The sequence below is a fragment of the Mus musculus genome, chromosome 10 (assembly GCF_000001635.26).
Source record: "Mus musculus strain C57BL/6J chromosome 10, GRCm38.p6 C57BL/6J".
Lineage (NCBI taxonomy): Eukaryota > Metazoa > Chordata > Mammalia > Rodentia > Muridae > Mus > Mus musculus.
In genome coordinates this window covers 58677274-58695752 of record NC_000076.6, presented here as the reverse complement: position 1 = coordinate 58695752, position 18479 = coordinate 58677274, and the positions used below count along the sequence as shown (strand labels likewise).

General features: G+C 45.5%; 1 long non-coding RNA gene across 1 annotated transcript; it reads left to right on the top strand.

Moving 5' to 3' along the window:
- The first annotated feature begins 11869 nt into the window (after positions 1-11869).
- Gm36158 lies at positions 11870-18372 on the top strand. The gene is made up of 3 exons (XR_380458.1): positions 11870-11988; positions 14118-14211; positions 18064-18372. It is a non-coding gene; the product is annotated as a predicted gene, 36158 (long non-coding RNA).
- The last annotated feature ends 107 nt before the right edge of the window (positions 18373-18479 follow it).

Here is an 18479-nt window from a genome sequence, read left to right as displayed (position 1 = left end):
AGAACCAGAGGTGGTGGATGACCTAAGGAAGCAGTATCCTCCAGATAATGGACTGATGCACAGTTGATGAACTCTAAGGCACTATGTCAGCATGCACCAGACCTACACCGTTTCGGCACTGAGGACGGGAAGGGGAAACATGTTTGTTTCTACTCCTAACCAATAAGCTATTTGTAGTTGATACCCATTGAGAAAGTGACAGTTTGTTCCAATGGAGTCACTGGGCAAATCAACCATGCTGCAGTGCAGGGGCCCCGTGCCCAAGTAATAACTGGCCAACTCAAAGTGAAATCTGTTAAATTTTGTAGACTTCTTATTGTATTTTGACATTTTTTGTTTTATTCATTTTTGGTTTGTTGGATTTTTTTTGATTTGTTTCATTTTGTCTTTTTTTTATTTTCTTTTTTTTTGTGAGTTTTTATAGAAAAGTGGGGAGGGAAAGAGAGTTGAATGAGGGAGAAAATGGGGGAAGACCTGGGTGACATTGGAGTAGTGAAAGCATGATCAAATATATAGAAAAAAATTAATAAAATTTTAATTTAAAGTGTATACATGTGTGTGTATGTGTAACTTATAAAACATCAGTTTTCTCTAGTGCCCATAAGCAGTACAGATTAAGTTTTGCCCTTAAGACACCTGCATTCTAGCAAGCTTGTTCTGCTTTCCACAAAACTGGGATGGCTCTGTTATTCAAGGGTGGAAACACAGTAACCGTAACTTATTGTATAACGTGAAACTTGTTTAAGTTGGAATGTGAATGGGCAAAAGCCTCTGAGAACGACGGGAAGGTGAACTTTCCCTTTGTAGCATGAATATGTTGAAAGTGACGTCTGTGGGTGTTAAAGAATGTCTTTACTGTTTGGCTGCTCAAGGGCACATGTTCCCTGCTGTTCTAATGGTATCTGTACATTTTCTAGTTGTCAGTAACCCGAATGTCCTGAGATAGCCCATGCAACTCTCAGAGTGGAGAACTGGGCTATAATTGAATCTTCCCTTTTTATGTGCTGATGATAAGGTGCTTTTTAATAAAATTCTGCTGAGAATTTTGACTTCAACTAAGGAGATGCCCCGAGTGGCTCATTCTATGGGCTAGCTGCGCTCCCTCTGCCCTCTTGAACTGTGGACAAATTGATGACTGCATGCACGTGTGAAAAAGCGCTGGCTTTGTCTTGCTTCCATTTTCAGTAGATAAGGAAACTATTATCTAAGATGACATAAAAAGGATGTCTGTTTCTAGCCATCCCAGTGAAAATTCTGTTATTAGCACAAGCAGGGGGCCACCCTGCTGAGACCAAGTTTCTCCACCCTTCAAGGTCCCCTTTACACAGAAACTTTGCCAAACTGGAGAAAGCCACGGGCATCCTGCCTGCCATACATTGTGGGTCTTTCCCTGCCCCCACCCCCCACCCCTGAAAAGCTGCCCCTGGACCTGCTGGACAGCAGGGAACCTTTTCTCAACTCTGGGCAGCAGTAAATGGCCTGAGTTGGATATTAGCCTGGGAGGCCTCCCGGCCTCATTCTCTATAAATACTAAAAGCTGTAGGCACGTGCTGTGTAGCTGGAAGTTCTCCTGGAAATTGTAGGACCATATTTCCTGTGGAGTTGGGTTTCCAAGGCAACAGACCTGTATCTTACCTGATACAGAGACAGAGAGAAGCAAAGAGAGACAGAGAGAGATTGAAAGATTGAGAAATTTATTACTGTGCCTTACAGGCTGTGTAGCGCATACAGGTAGGTAGTCAAATAATGGCTATCTCACAACAGAGTGGCCAAGAATCCAGTCGCTGTTCAGTCTGTGAGACTGGATGCCTCCACAGTCCCAATATAGCACCTAGAATCCTCTAGCCCTGGAGGATTCCTAAGGAGCTGCTGGTCTTCAGTCTATGTTGAAATCCAAAAACAGTAGGCTCTAATACTAGCAATGGAGTGTCACATCAGCAGGATCCCAGGGAGAGCAAAGGCAAGCAGGCAAAAAAGCAAAAGCTACCTTCTTCCACATCTTTTGTATGGGCTGCCATCAGAAGGTATGACCTGGATTTTGGACAAGTTTTCCCACCTCAAATAATCCAATCATGGAAACCGCTCACAGGTGTGCCCGCTGCTTTGGTGCCATCAGACTGACAACCAAGATTAGCTAACACGAAGGAACTGTTTCTGCGGCCAGCCGTCACTCCTTTGACCTCCACTCTCATTTCTGCTTTGTTCAGCCAGCTACAAGCAGGATGGAGGAGTCGCAGCCTGCCAGGCTGAAGTCAGCTGCTAAGATCTGAGTGGTGTTTAGCTGTCACCTAGGAAGTTATGGTAACGACTGAATGCTCTTGAGGGGAGGCTGTCACAGAAGAGCCAGCGAGGGGCTGGAGGCCGGAGCCTGAGGCTGGAGCTAGATTCACGAGAGAAGTCAAGTTATTGGCGTAAAGATCCCCATGTTCAATTGGAGCCATGAGGGATTCGGTGCTACAACATAATATGCATGAAGTGCTCAGCAAAGCAAACTGTGCCAGGAAGAAGTCAAAGGGTGACAAAGGCAACTGGCTCTGGCAAGCTGGATAGAAGAGCAACCACGGCTCTGTCAATCGTCCTCTAGACCTTCCTGTCACCAATCCAGTTCACAGTCCTAGAGACTAACTTCCCTAAAACCATCTAACTCCAGTTCACACTATTAAGGACTAACCTTCTGTTTTAGTTAGGGTTCCCATTGCTATGAAGAGACACCATGACCACAGCAACTCTTATAAAAACAAACACTTAATTGGTGCTGGCTTATGGGTTCAGAAGTTCAGTCTATTATCATTAAGGCAGGAGCGTGGCAGCATCCAGGCAGAAGGAGCTGAGAGTTCTACATCTTCATCTGAAAGCTGCTAGGAAAAGACTGTCTGTCTCCCAGGTAGCTAGGAGGAGTGTCTTAAAGCCCACCCTACCCAGCAACACACTTCCTCCAACAAGGCCACACCTCCTAACAGTGCCACTCCCTGGGCCAAGCATATTCAAACCACCACGCCTCCTTAGAACTGTCTAACTCCGCTGTTCATTAGCTTTCTATAACAGGTCTCTGTATTGCTCTATGGGTCCAGAACCAAGTTCCTCCAGGACAAAGCATTATAACCTTCTCCTGTGTTCCTGGAGTGTTGTCACAGTATATTACAGGCCCTAAGAACCAAGTAAATTGTTCCTGAATTATATAAAAGGTCTTGAGTAGAGTTGAGGCCAGGGGCCTGAAAACACAGAACCACTACAATAGATTATATGAAAGCCAGTTGGCCCAACACAATGAAAGCAAGAGTGGGTAGAGAATATTACCCTCTAGACATACAGGAGACAGAATCAGGCCGTTCTCTCAGCTGAAGGGATATGGCACACAGCTGCCACTCTTACAGCTTTACTGCCAAAATGATTTTCCATCCTTATAGAAGACTGCGCGGAGTGCAGCATCCCTTCAGAAGGACCTTGGTAAGGAAAGCTTACCTTTTTGTCTACAACCTATTCTACTGTCCCACAATGCCTGCCATCTAGATGTGACATCGACAGCTCTGCACAGCAGCCAGGGTAGTTGCACATGGTTCTGCTATTGCCTCTTCTTATGCTGTTGAGACATCCCTCCCAGAGCGTCTTCTGGTATCATACAGAGTAGAGTTGCTTGAGGCCCCATCCCCAGGAGACATGCAGGCTCTTACATAAAGCCTTTGGTCAACATCACAGCATTGAAGATGTCAGTCATTCACTTACCTGTTGGAGAATGCATTGAGAACCTGCTGAGTGCCATATTCCTTTAGTTCTGAGCTACTGTGTGGCTGCTAAATCTACAGTCACCTTCATTTCTATTGAGGGTAGGGTTCACATTGCCTAGCACTTATGCCAAGGTTCAGCGAGGTGCTGGGACTGACCCTGCATATCCACAGATTCCAGGTCCAGAGATTCTGGCTCCTGCACATTAATAAGATCTTAGTGCTATTTAGATGGTTTCCCCAATGCTAGTAAAGAAGGCAGGAGAGTGGGTACTCACTCACCTGGCAGGGGAGGGCCTTCAGAACAGGACTATGACAAAATGGAAGTTTCACAGGTAGAAGGGATGAGACGTTCAGAAAAGAGGAGCCCAGAGGTGGAGAACGGTACCTCCCTTCGACAGTCCTCACCTGTGAAGACATCAGTTCAACCAAGTCTTGTTATCTATTCTAAGAGCAAACAATAGCAAAAAAATAAAATAAAATAAAAATAAATCATTAACCTGAAAACAGACAAAAACCTCTCAGGTATCAGAGGAGCCTCACCCCCCCCCCACTCCCCCCAACCCCCCAACCCCCCCCCCCACACACACACACACACAACTTCCACAACGAGCAGTCAGAGGCAGAGGCACCCACAGTGCCTGGTGCAGTGGGAAGTCCCTCTGCCCCTCCTCCAGTCTCCACTCTCATCCACCAGCTCCTCACACACAGCTGCCACACCAGGCAGCCAAGCTTCTGAGTATCATTCCCTTTAAGGATCAGGCCTAAACTTGCCTGTCCTTGCAGTGAGCGTGGCTTACCCCTCCGGTGACCCTCACTGTGTCACAGACAAGCCCTCTGCTCAGCTTTCCGGTCCCCATTCTCCACCCACAAGTCCAGTTCTTTCCAGGATTGTTCTATGGTGTCAAAGACCATGCCCTGGGGCTCTGTCTGGGACGAGCGATTCTTCTGCTTGCATCGGGTGCTTTTATCATATTTGGAGCAGGCCACTTCCGGTGTGGCATTTACTCACACAGGTGAGCCACTTTTCTGTAACTGTGAAAGAGCTGAACTTCTCTGCAGATAATGAGGCCAGTCATCAGAGCAAACACAGAAAGTGTAGAGCAGGTAGAACCCTGGAATTGGATCCGTGCTCCTCCAGGTGAAAGGGTTGCGCTTACACTCACTGCATAGCAACAAAGCAAAGACTTCGGAGCTCTGACCCAGCGGCTGAAAGTCGATTTGATCCAGTGATTTGAATGACTTACTCAGCGACTCTGGCTGTCAGTTTTTCCACCTGTGAAATAGGTTGAAATGACTATCCTACAGAGACCTCCCCCCACAACAAGGGGATTGATTCAGAGGGACTACGCACAATTCCATCGATGACTAAACGCTATGATTTTAGCCTGATCAGCTCATTTCAGGAAAAGGCATTAGGTGTGGAGTTATATTAATTTTTCCCTATACTTATTAGCCCCGCACAGAGGATCTCCTTGTCAATCATGGTCCCAGCTTCACAACTATAATCATTTCACCGGGTTTTTATTTGCATTTCTCCTTTGGCTCCTGAGCCTTCGCTATCCATATATATTGTTTGCCTACTCCCATCTCAGATGGCATTTTCTGTCCTGACTCCAGTCTATCCACTAGGCCAACATTTTCCCCAGAAAGACTCTCTGGATTTATTTCCTCACTTCACAGAGATCCCACTGGACTTTTGAGTCTGCTCTGCTGCTCCCAGAAGTTGGTTCTGTTTCCGGTTTGGATCATGGAGCCTTAGACATAAGTCTAAAGTATACATTAATGTACATCAACCATACATTAATACTGAGCACTCAAATGACTCTTCTGTTTCCAAGCCTCAGCCCAGCAGGCAACCAACTGCATAAGACGTTTAGCAGCTAGGTATAAAGAAAGCTTTGTGGGCGGGAAAGATGGCTCAGTGGTTAAGAACACTGTCTGCTCTTCCAAAGGACCCAGGTTCAATTCCCAGCATCCACATGGCAGCTTAAAACTGTCTGTAACTCCAGTTCCAAGGGGCCTTCATACCAATGCACATAAAATAAAGCTAAATGAATTATTTATAAAAGAAAGCTTTAGCCAGGTGGCAGTGGTGCACGCCTTTAATCCCAGCACTTGGGAGGCAGAGACAGGCAGATTTCTGAGTTCAAGGCCAGCTTGGTCTACAAAAGTGAGTTCCAGGACAGCCAGGGCTATACAGAGAAACCCTGTCTCGGGGAAAATAAAAAGAAAGAAAGAAAGAAAGAAAGAAAGAAGGAAGGAAGGAAGGAAGGAAGGAAAGAAGGAAGGAAGGAAGGAAGGAAAGGAAGGAAGGAAGGAAGGAAGAAAGCTTTGTGTTAGGTGACGGCCCAAGCTTGGCTGACCTAAGTGTTCTGTGCATGTCAGATATTGCCTTGGGTTAGATAGAGTCAATGCATTTTTGTATTCAAGATAATTTCTGTGTTTATCAGAATGTGCATCTTGAATCTTCACTTCTCCTAGTGCCACCATGACTTTGTAAGGATTTAACGGGAACATTTATGAGGTTTTTGTTTTTAATTAAATTTTTGCCTTCTAGAAAGTCTAAAACCCTTAGTTACAGGGACTTCAAAACTCTTTGTGAAACGCCAGCCCTGACAAGTGTCTAATACAACTGAAGCTTTTTTGTCTTCAGCCTACCCAAAGATCTCTATGTATCATTGTTACATCAAAAAAAAAAAAAAAAAAACTAAACTAAAAACAAAAAGAAAGAAACAAACAAAACAAAAGAAAACAAAACAAAAACCTCAGGCTACCTGATGTCACTAAAATCTTACATCGCTGATAGAGCTAAGGGTTACCACGTGCAGACCCTTTCTGGTTGTTAGCCTCTGAGTATTAATAATATATTATTAATATTTGCATAGAATTTTCATGTTATTGGGTATTATATGTAATCCAGAGATGGTTTAAATCATACAGGAGGTTGTGCATAACTTCTATGCCACCTTATATGAAGGATTTGGACATCTATAGGGGGGTCCTAGAACCAGCCTCCCACAGATACTGAGCGATAGCTGCCCATCTTATTTAATGATCACAGCAATCCTATAAACATAGATTCCATTATTTATTTTCCTCATTCCCCTGGGAAGGAGCCCAAGGTTTGGAGAAGTTGAACAAAGTACCATAAAGGTATGATGGGGATCATAGCTTCTGGCACAAAGCTTTTTTTCTTTTCCTTCCTTCCTTCCTTCCTTCCTTCCTTCCTTCCTTCCTTCCTCCCTCCCTCCCTCCCTCCCTCCCTCCCTTCCTTCCTTTCTTGTTCCATTCTTCCTTTTTCAATTTATTTTTATTTATGTTTATGTTCTGTGTGGGGTCCTTGCATAGGTCAGAAGAGGGCACAGGATCCCCTGGTTAGAGACAATTGTGACCTGCCTCGTGGGGGGTGGGGGGGGGAGAACTGAACTCTGGGCCTCTGTAAGAGCAGCAAGCACTAGCAATTGCAAAGTCATCTCTGGAGCACTGAATGGAACCTCTGTCTCATCTACCACGTTGCTGGGCTGTGGGTGTAGGGGAAGAGTGGGGAGGGAGAGAGCCCGAGTCCCACCAGAGTTCCAGTGCTCTGAGCAGGCAGACAAGGGAGGACTGTCAGACTCTTTCCACAGTGGCCCCAGGTGGGCATCTGGCTGTGTGAAGCCTCTGACCACACAAGGCGGGGGATGGACAAGGGGCAGCCCCCGGTACCAGGTTCTCAGTCTCCGGCATCCCACACTGGATATGGCAGAGGAGCTGAGAACAGAATAGGGGACCTGGAGTGACACTCTTGGCCCCAGAGATACAGAAAGAGGGCAGAGGAAGAGAGGTTCCCACGCAGGCGAGAGTCCTTAGTCAGGGCCTTGATGAACAGAGACGGTCATACTATGGTTTTAGAGCTTTACTGTAGAAAAGCAGGGGGAAAGAAAAAAGGTAGAAAGAGAGACAGAGACCAGCCATGGCCAAGAGGAGAGAAGGGGGAAAGAGAAAGAGAGAGAGAGAGAAGAAAGGCTAGAGAGTAAGAAAGCATAAAAGGAGAGAGGTAAAAGCTTATAGAGTAAGAGAGAGTAAGAGGGAGAGAGCAAGGTGGGGCCAAGCAGCCCCTCTTATAGTGGGATTGTTATCTTGCTGTTGCTAGGTGACTGGGAGGAGTCTAGCCTGAAAGTCAGAAGCTTGGAACATTGTATACGTGACTGAAAGCCATGAGCCTCTCCTGTGGGGGCTGTGAGAGCAGTAACTTCAACAGGAGCCAGGGGTCCAGGAGACATGAGGCAATGCCTTCCATCACATGTAGGTGAAAATTATCACCACCGGGTCCTACCAGGGTTCATGACCTCAGCTCAAATGGAGACTAGGCTGTCTGTGCATAGCCCATTGTCCCACACCATGTTCATTCATTTCCTGAGGCCAGCAGTGGAACTTGAGGTATGTGCGTTAGACTGTTGTAGAGGCTAGGTAGACGAGCTGGTTGTAGGCAGGAGAAACTGTAAATGGGAAGATACTGAGTGCATCCTTGATGCACTCTTATTAGGAGCTATAGTTCCACTTGAGTGGGGCAACAGGGATTCATGAAAGGATGATGAACTCGGGTTGCTCTCGGAGTCTGCAGGTTGAAGGTGGCTATGGAGGAGGTGCTAATGAGAAACAGGGTCTTGGGTAGAGGGCTTGAGCTCAGATCTCAACAGCAGGCTTAGACATGTTTAGTGTGTGTGTAGTTCTAGCATCTCTGTGGTTCCTAAGGAAATGACTTATATGCTGTTCAGCATAAGTATCCACATTCAGAGAATGAGGCCTAAACCAAACCCAAAAGCAGGAGTCACCAAACCACTGAAGCCACAAAACTGGCAGAGTATGATGGCCAATAGTAGCACCCTTTCAGTGAGAACTAGGTGAACAACTGCCCATGGGAGACCACAGGGGAGCCACAGAGTCACTGTACAAAGGAATCTCATTCCACATGGGGAAATTGAATTAATCCACTCTCCAAAAGAGCAAATATCATGTTTTCCCTTACATGATATGCCTTGATTTTACATAGATACATAAAACTATGTATGTGTATATAGTTTGAAAGCAGTAGTCAAACTTCTGAAGTAGGCATGCCCAACCTTTTGACGTTTCACAAAGATGTGGCCACCTATATGAATCGTGCATAAGAACAGCACAATCAAGTCCAACCGTAGCTATCCTGAGTCCTACATGGCCCATAGGCCACAGGTTAGAACTCATCCTGTAGAGCAGTGGTTATCAACCTGAGGGTTACCACCCCATTGAGGGTCAAATAACCCTTTCAGTGGGGTCTCCTAAGACTATTGGAAAACACAGATATTTACATTATGGTTCATAACAGTAGCAACATTACAGTTGTACAGAAAGGGGCGGGTTGCAGAGAGAGGATGGAGCATGGGAAGGAATATGCTCAATGAATTACAATATCCTCATATTAAATAAATAAGATCTGCTTTCAGAGGTCAACAAGTTGAAGTGCATGAGTGAGGATGCCTAAGTCCCACTTGGTAGAGAGAAGAAACCAGTCATAAGTGGGGAGGGAGGGAGGGAGGGACCTTGGAGGGAAAGTGGATGGGGGAGGGAGCCAGGGGGGCTGGGGGAGGGGAGAGGGGAACCTGATCTGGTATTGTGAAAGGGAATAGAACTGAAGCCCTGAGGACCAGCAGAAAAAATGGAAACAGGAATCCTCAGGAAATAGGAAGTTGGGATGACCCTCCAGAATGCACCAGAGACCTGGGAAGTGAGAGACACTCAGGACTCAAAGAGTGGGATCTTAGATGAAATGTCAGACAATACAGAGAGGGAACTTATAGAGCCCACCTCCAGCAGGAAGACAGGACATCAAGTGAGGGATGGGGTTGCCATTCCATAGTCACATCTCTGACCCATAGTTGTTCCTATTTGAAAGAATTACAGGGATGAAAATGGAGAGTAGGCTGAGGAAAAGAAGGTCCAGTGACAGACCCACAGTGGGATCCAGCTCAAGGGGAGGTCCCAAGGCCTCACACTATTACTCAGGCTATGGAGCACTAGAAAAATAAAAGAGACCTATCATGACTGCTCCCTGAAAGACCCAACAAGCAGCTGAAAGAGTCAAATGCAGATATTTGCACCCAACCAATGGACAGAAGCAGCTGACCCCTGTTGTTGAATTAGGGAAGGCTGAAAGAAGCTGAGGAGAAGGGTGATCCTGTAAGAGGACCAGCAACCTCAATTAATCTGGACTCCCGAGATCTCTCAAATACTGGACCACCAAACAGATAGCATACACCAGCTGATATGAGGCCCTCAGCAAACATACAGTAGAGGAGTTCCAGGTCTGTGTTTATTCAGAAATGATGCACCTAACCCTCAAGAGACTGGAGGCCCCAGAGAGCTTAGAGGTCAGGTGGGGTAGGGGGTAGGGGCATCCACACAGAGATAGGGTGTGGTGGTGAAGAGGTTTGGGATGTGGAACTGTTGGAAGGTAGATGCCGGGGCAGGGAATGGAATATAGAATGTAAAAATTAAATTAATTAAAGAAAAAAGAAAAAAAAAGATCTGCTTTCAGGTGCCCCAAAATTAAGAAGAAAGACAGGGTACAGGAAAATAAAGACTAAAAGGTATCTGTTGGTTTTGGTAATTACGAGGTCCCTGGTGACTTAGGTAAGAATAATTTCAGAATGTTCAGGGAAAGCCACAATCTGGCAGAGTAAAGACTAGATACAACCATCTCATTGTAAAATTCGGTTCAATCTTGCACAAGACAATAGCCATTAGTCATACACAAATGCACAGTGAGATGTGCCGAGTTAGCCAACGTGAACACAAAGCAAGGTCTCACAACCAGGTCTCTGGACCCTTAAGGCATCCAGCCAACCCGGATCCTGCCTCTTCATATATCTGTTAAATGAGCACCATTGTTGAGAATGCAGTGTGTTCTCTGGATATGCTTTAGCCCTTTATACCATGATCCTTTGCGCTCAGGTCAGGCTACCTTTATTTTCAGACCAGTAGCTGGAAGAATAGAACAGCAGCTCCTAAGACATCCTGTGTCCCCAGTATACACATTCATCCATTGTGCTCTGGGAAAGATGGTGGGACCAGAGGATGGGAGTGAGAGACTCGGAGTCAGACATATCCTGGACATACAGACAGATAGACAGACACACACAAACAGACATACATACAGACAGACAGACAGGAGGGGAAAGGGGCCACAGATAAGCTTTTTATTCACCCTCCTGACCTGGGACAAAGGTCTGGCAGACATTTTCTCCTACCAGTATACCCCACTCCTGGTTGGTCAGCTGTGTTCAAAGCTGGCCTTGAACGTGTTTATCTGAAGCTGTAGGCCTGTGAGCTCCCCATTTTCTGTTTAAGCAGACTAAGCCAAAATTGGGGGAAGGAAACCCATCTCGGGGCACAAAAGGCAGTTAAACCCCTCAACCGTCTAGCGAGAAAATAGACTCCTATTTCTGAATTCCCTCCTGAATTTCTGAGCTACTGTCCAGAGAACCAGCTGACCTATATTAGAATGCGATGTAAACAAGATGTGGGCCTTTCTCATGCCACCAAGATGAAGGATTACGTCATTACTGCTGTGCTTGTCCTATGCTGCCAGATAAGGCTGGAAAGGACACTCTTTGGGGAACGGGGCAGTATTCAGAGCTCTGAGGCCACAGATGGGGCGTGCAACTGCCAGCAAAGGGAGAAGGTGACCATTACAGGAGTCCTCTTGAAACGTCTAAAACCATCCTGCAGAATCTGATATGCCTGCTCTTACCTTGAAATAACTCATAGCGGAGGATCCCTAGATTGAATGTTAGTACGTTGCCTATTAATTTTCATATCTTGGATAATAGAAACCATTGTAAGTGGGTTTGTGTGTGTATGTGTGTATCCATGGGTTGTATACGCACGCATGTTTGTGTGCATATGTACAGAAGCAAGAAGAGACAACCTCTGGTGTAATTCTTCCTGGAGTAATATCCACCTTGGAGTTTGAGTTTTTTGCTGTTGTTTAGTTGTTGTTCACGATTGTACAGCAGACACTTTCCTGACTGAGCTACATCCACAGCCTACAGAGACGTCTTCATATTCTCTCTCCAGGTGAATCCCCTTGGCTATCCCTAGATATCTGTCCTCACTTGGAAGAGCCCCGGCACACAGACAGTGGACCTGCTGAGGCAGGGGGTGCCTGGAGCATCTGCAGCCTTTCTCAGAGCTTCCCTAAGGGGCATGGTTTGAAAACTACTGTAGCATGACGGTGTGGACCAAGGTAGCTTTGCCCCATCTCTAATGTCTACCCGGAATTGGCACTGTGAGCAACGTGATCTCTTTAGCCGATGTCCCCATACTTGGAATGCAAGAATTTCTGAACCGTGTGGCATAGGGTGGAGCTGGGACCACTGATTCAGACACTATTGTATCCAGAGCCAGGGGTCGGGGTGCTCCATGACTGGATACTCTGGCCTACTGGGAGCAGAGGAAAGTCCCACACTACATTTTCATCCCCAAATCTTTTCATACAACTAATGCCTCAGTTTTCTGGGAAATCATTCCATACTATGAGTTTACCTCGGTGCAGCTGATAGGAACTTTAAGATCACCACAAAGCAAACATTCTTAAACCTTGTTTGCCTAGAAAAACAAGCACATTTCATACCAGGGTCTGAGTGCTTGTCTCTTCCAGAACCCATGTTGAAACTTAATCTCCCAAATGATACATTTCTGGTATGTGGAGGCTGAATGTGTGGGAGGTAATCAAGATCCACTGAGGTCGTGAGGGCTGCACCCTTGGTGGTGTTAGAGGAAGAAAAGAGACCTAAGCTAGTACACTAACTCTGGCTCACAATTCGATAGCTGCATTAGAAAGGCCTTACCAATGCTGACCAGAAGCCAAAGCTAGGCTCTTAGATTTCTCTCCTCTAGAACCATACACCAAAACCTCTTTTCTTAATAAATTCCTAGTGTATGGTATTAAGTTATAGCAACAGAAAATAGGCTAAGGCATTGTATAGTCCAATTTTCATAATAAGACCATGCATATCAATTAGACTCCTAATAGCAGAGGCCTAGTGACGGTGCTGAAATGCAGGAGTGTTTGTTGTTCTCTATAAACACTCCTTCTAGGGCTTATATGGAAGCTCTACTAGAAAGGACAGAGCCCCTTCTGCTCCACCAACATTGAGCCTACACTGCCTTCATACTCCAAGAAGTGGCAGAGAGTAAATAGAAAGGACAGTCTCCTTATCCCAGATGAGTTCTCTGAAGTAGCCTTTAGGGAACTCCCATGCACTTCTACCATGGTTTATCAGCCCATTTGCAGCTATTCTTAGCTGCAAGAGAAGCAGAGAAATGGAGCTACATCATTCCACCTAGGGCTGGGAAACTCTACTAAAAATGGTAGAGGGGGTTCTGCTGGCCAACTTGAACTCCCATTTACTCCTTGCTGCTAGGACCAAATGCCTGACAAGAAGCAACTTCAGGGAAGAAATATTTATCTTGGCTCACAGTTTTATTAGAGACTGGTGGCAACCTGGGGCTCCATCTGCAGTGGGGCAGGACCTTTTATACCTCAGGAGATATAACAGAGCTCAGACTGCAACCAAGCTGGCCCATAACCATTTAGGTCTACACCTATGGCTCTAGGTTGGTCAGCTAGGCTCATGTGTCCCAAAGGTCCTAAGACTATCTTAGTCAGGGTTTCTATTCCTGCACGAACATCATGACCAAGAAACAACTTGGGGAGGAAAGGGTTTATTCAGCTTACATTTCCACATTGCTGTCCATCACCAAAGGAAGCCAGTACTGGAACTCAAGCAAGTCAGGAAGCAGGAGCTGATGCAGAGGCCATGGAGTGATGTTACTAACTGGCTTGCTTCCCCTCCTTGTTCAGTTTGCTTTCTTATAGATCCCAAGAGATGGTACCACCCACAAGGGGCCCTCCCTACTTGATCACTAATTGAGAAAATTCCTTACAGCTAGATCTCATGGAGGCATCTCCTCAAGGGAGGCTCCTTTCTCTGTGATAACTCCAGCTTGTGTCAAGGTGACACACAAAACACAATGACCTTCCAAAATAGCACAACCATTTAAGAACCATGTATTCAAACACAAAAAATTCACAAGCCATAACAATGAGTCTTTGTGCTGACCACAGATTTGGGGGGGAGGGGGAGGTTGGACAATGATTTTCATATCTATGGTAGATAAAGAATGAGAAATAATTACTGTCCACCAAGAACATAGTAGACTTTGTAAGTGGATGAATTCTTCTACCTTACAGATAATCTACAAAAATGTTCTAGTAAATGTGATTTTTAAATCCATTACCTAATTTTATCAAGTGTAACTCTATAACGGATATTTTTTTAACTCTTTCCTCTGTGGATCACCTTGTTTTAGGTCCATCAACAATCCTATACTGATTCCTGTGGCCTTCAATAGCTTGCCTGGAAGTCCTGATTTATGTTGGAAATATGCCTTGTCTATTAGAGGAGTGAGTATATTTGCTTCCGACTGAATATATCAATATTACATTTTTTTAAACTCCAGCTTCCGAACCATCTTCATTTTTCTGGTATAGTACAAATAGAGTTTTAAACGTGTTTAGATTTAGTCACTTGTTTTTATGAGTATGGGCATTTTTACCTGTATACATGTGTCTTACATGCGAGTCAGGTGCCCACAGAGGTGGACCAAAAATAGACTTTACTACACATCTGTGATTCTCTTTATTAGAAAAAAAATTGACTTTCACTGTTGAACGAAGTCAGTATTAGAAGTCATAAAAAGAAGAGTTAATATTTGAACTTCTGCACCATCCAGGCTCCTGGGATCCCTCTCAGTGAAAACCAACTTAGACTACACTTTGACTACATACACAGTGTGGGTGAGCATATCATACATGATGCAGGCCTGGCAGTAGAAGGGACCAAAGGCACTGGGAGAACCTGCCATGGCCCTTCGCGTAACCAGCCTGGAGGTTCTCACTACACAAAGTGGAATAAATAAGTTATGGCTTACTCTTCCATTTCATTCTTGTTTGTTTGTTTGTTTTGTTTTTCAAGACAGGGTTTCTCTGTGTAGCCCTGGCTGTCCTGGAACTCACTTTGTAGACCAGGCTGGCCTCGAACTCAGAAATCTGCCTGCCTCTGCCTCCCGAGTGCTGGGTTTAAAGGCGTGCGCCACCATGCCCGGCTTTCCATTTCATTCTATTTTCTCCCCTCCTCTGCCCCCATTCACTTTCTCCTTCCTCACTCTCTGCTTCCCTTCCCCTTTTTATGGCATTTTGTTATGTCCAGTTTCATCTCAAACCAGAATTCAAGCAGTCATCCTGCCTTAGCCTCCTGGGTGCAAACCCCAGGGGCTCACTGATATTTACACAAAGTACCAGCCATTGTGGACATTCGTGTTCTGGACCCAAATGATATGGAGAGTATAATGTAGGACTCCTAGACTAGTGAACAGTGCTGTTGACAGCCCATGCACACACACACTAAGTGCATGTGTGACAATCACAACATGCAAGGAGAGGGTTAGGAGCTTAGGCCTTTGGAGAGTGATTCAATAATAAAGACAGAGCCCTGATTGGATAATGTTTTATAGAAGGAATCCTTGTCCACTGCCTAGCCCTTCTGTCCCCAAAAGCCACAGTGACAAAGTAGCCATCTATAGACCTCAAAGTGAGTCCTTAGCTGACATCAAATCTGCTGGACACGTTGACTTCAGCTTTTCCAGCTGACCCCATAAATGTGATAAACAAATGCTTGCTGTTTAAACCACATGGTATTTTTGTTACAGCAGCCTGAGCTAAAGTAGGCTGTTAGGAGAAAGGCAGACTTTTATTTCTTTGGCAAGAGGATGTTGCCATGGTGAAGTTTAAACAACTCATTCTTACAGAATCTCATTCTTCAGTGGGATACAGGCATCAGTTGGACGCCAACAACTGTTTCCTACCTGGAGTGGTCCTTTGACTTTGGGCTGAGCATATTCACAGTCTTTCCTCTCCCTGGATCCAGCTAGTACAGATTAAAGGCCCAATGTGCAAACAGATACCAAACATGGCCTCTTCTTCTTCGTTTGCCAGGGGTAGAAGCCTGTTCCATATCCAGAAGCTTCCATTAGAGTCAAAGTATCCTAAACTGCATAAAATCCAAGCCTCTTGCCTGGTGCCCTGTGGAGCGCAGGCCCCAGCTCCCTTCCCAAGCAGGTGCAGCTCACTGTCAACCCAGTTCCTCATCTTGTGAGCTGTAGGCTCTCTCAGTTTTTCCATTCACTCAGGGCCTCTGTATAAGCTTTGTCCAATCTGAAACAACTGTCTCTCCTTACAAGTACATGCACACTGCCCAGTGCCTTTCCTCTGTCTCCTCCTAGAATAATGCCGCCCCTTGTCTGTAATAGTGGCACAACCCCTGTGGTGCCTTCAGCCTCCACCTCTCCGGCTCACCAGCTTCTTCTCCACCACCTACTCAATTCTGGCATTTTCAGTATCTGTTCCTGAGCTGGTCTTCTCCTACCTCTGCCTACAGAGCTATATTAAGGGTGAGAGGCTGGTCTGAGTTGTCACTTTAAGATTAGCTAACGCCTTTGCTGAGGAGGGCAGAGCCGGTGTGTATCCCATGAACAGAGCTGATGACAAACTTGTCTCCTTGGGAGAGCAGAGGAACAGAACCACGTCCCGAGTGCCTGCTTTCCTCTTCCCCCCAACCTCTGAGATCAGAGACAAGGTCCCAGCTCTGGGACAGATTGGAAGCCACCTGAGCAGTACCGCAGGCATAGCCGGGGCTGCTTGATTCTGAACAACTTCCTAAATATTCCTAAGCACCAACCCTGGACATGTAGGAAGTTTATTAAATTCTCCAATACTACTGCATGACTTGAACAACAGCATTTTTTTTTAAAGAATGTTTAAATGTATCTCTCTTTGTAGGTAACAAGCAGCTGGCTTTCTGAAGTGTGCAAATAAAGCCAAGAGGGTGTCATAGGGCAGCATATGTGTTTTTCTGTGTTTAATTGATGTTTCTTTTCAGAGAGTGGTTGAATAGTAGGAGGCTGTTGTCAGTGGGTTCATACACACACACACACACACACACACACACACATACACACATGCACACATGCACACACAAGCCAGGTATCCTCCACCCTCACCTGCTACCAGCAGAAAGTACATTCCAGGCTCATTTGGTAACTTGATTAGTTTCTGCCTCCCAACCAATGTACGTTCCATGAGGGCTGACACAGTGTGGCTGTCTTTCTCATCTTCTCAGGATACACTGAGCCCCTGGAGAAGTGCTAGTGTCGGGTAAATGTGTGTGCTTGCGACATGAATGGGGCAATGAGCACGTTAGCATAAAAGGGTGTTTTGTAGCATCTGTGAGGGTCAAGTGGTTTCTTTCCTGTTTATTCATCATGAGATTAGAAATTAAGACACAGAATTTACATACTGAGGGATGGAATGTGTCTCAGCTCTCTCTGTGTGTATGTGTGTTTGCATGTCCCACACACATGCAAACACACATACACACATATGTATGATGGCCCAGAGGTCATTGCTGAGTATCTTCCTATGGTAGTTTGAATATGCTTGGCCCAGGGAGTGGCACTATAAGGGGGTGTGGCCTTGTTGAAATATGTCACTGTGGGTGTGGGCTTTGAGACCCTCCTTCTAGCTGTCTGAGGACAGTCTGCTCCTGGCTTTCTTTGGATGAAGGTGGTGGCACACGCCTTTAATCCCAGCACTTGGGAGACAGAGGCAGGAGGATTTCTGAGTTCGAGGCCAGCCTGGTCTACAGAGTGAATTCCAGGACAGCCAGGGCTATACAGAAAAACCCTGTCTCGAAAAAAAAACAAAAACAATAAACACCCAAACAAACAAAACTCTCAGCTCCTCCAGTGCCATGCCCGACTAGACACTGCTGTGCTCCTGCCATGGTGATAATGGACTGAACATCTGAACCTGCAAGCCAGCCCCAGTTAACTGTTGTCCTTTATAAGAGTTGCTTTGGTCATGTCTGTTCACAGCAGTAGAATCTCTAACTAAGACACTTCTTTAGCTGGCCATTGTTCTTTTACCTGATGCATGGTTTCTAATCATCGAGTCTCGTGAATCTCCATAGCCGATGTGATGTGATGTGATGTGATGTGATGTGATGTGATGTGATGTGATGTGATGTGATGTGATGTGATGTGATGTGGTGGCACAATAGAGCTAAGCTCTGGGACCCCTCCAACACTGTACCCCACAGCCTACCATGCATCTGCACGCAAGTGCTGAAAAGGGCAGCCCAGCCTGGGCTAAGTTATCTATATCAAGCATATGTTCTAAATTATACCACTTTCTCCACAGCACCGTTTGACCAACCATGGTCCACAGTCTTGACTCATGTCCTCATTTCCACATACGATGAAGATCTGTGGCTGTTTTTATGTCCATCTTCCAGAAAGTATTCAAAACAGAGAACAATGAATATTCCAAGCTTCTAAATGACTCAGATAAGCAATGACTTCTCTGGCTTCATTTTCTCAATGTGTTGAATTAATTTGTCCATACATTCTGATTTGGGTAAAAGGACCATGGAGACTTCACATTGATCATCTGTAGTGTGGCAAAGGCCAGCTCTGCTTTCTAGTTCTTATCATTTTGTGCATATTCTTCTCTCCCTCCACCTCTCCTGTCTTTTGGCAGCGGCAATGTTGTCTGTCTCACACTCTAAGTTTAAAGGCATTACTTAATGTCCAATAGAAAATAAAAGTAACAGCTAA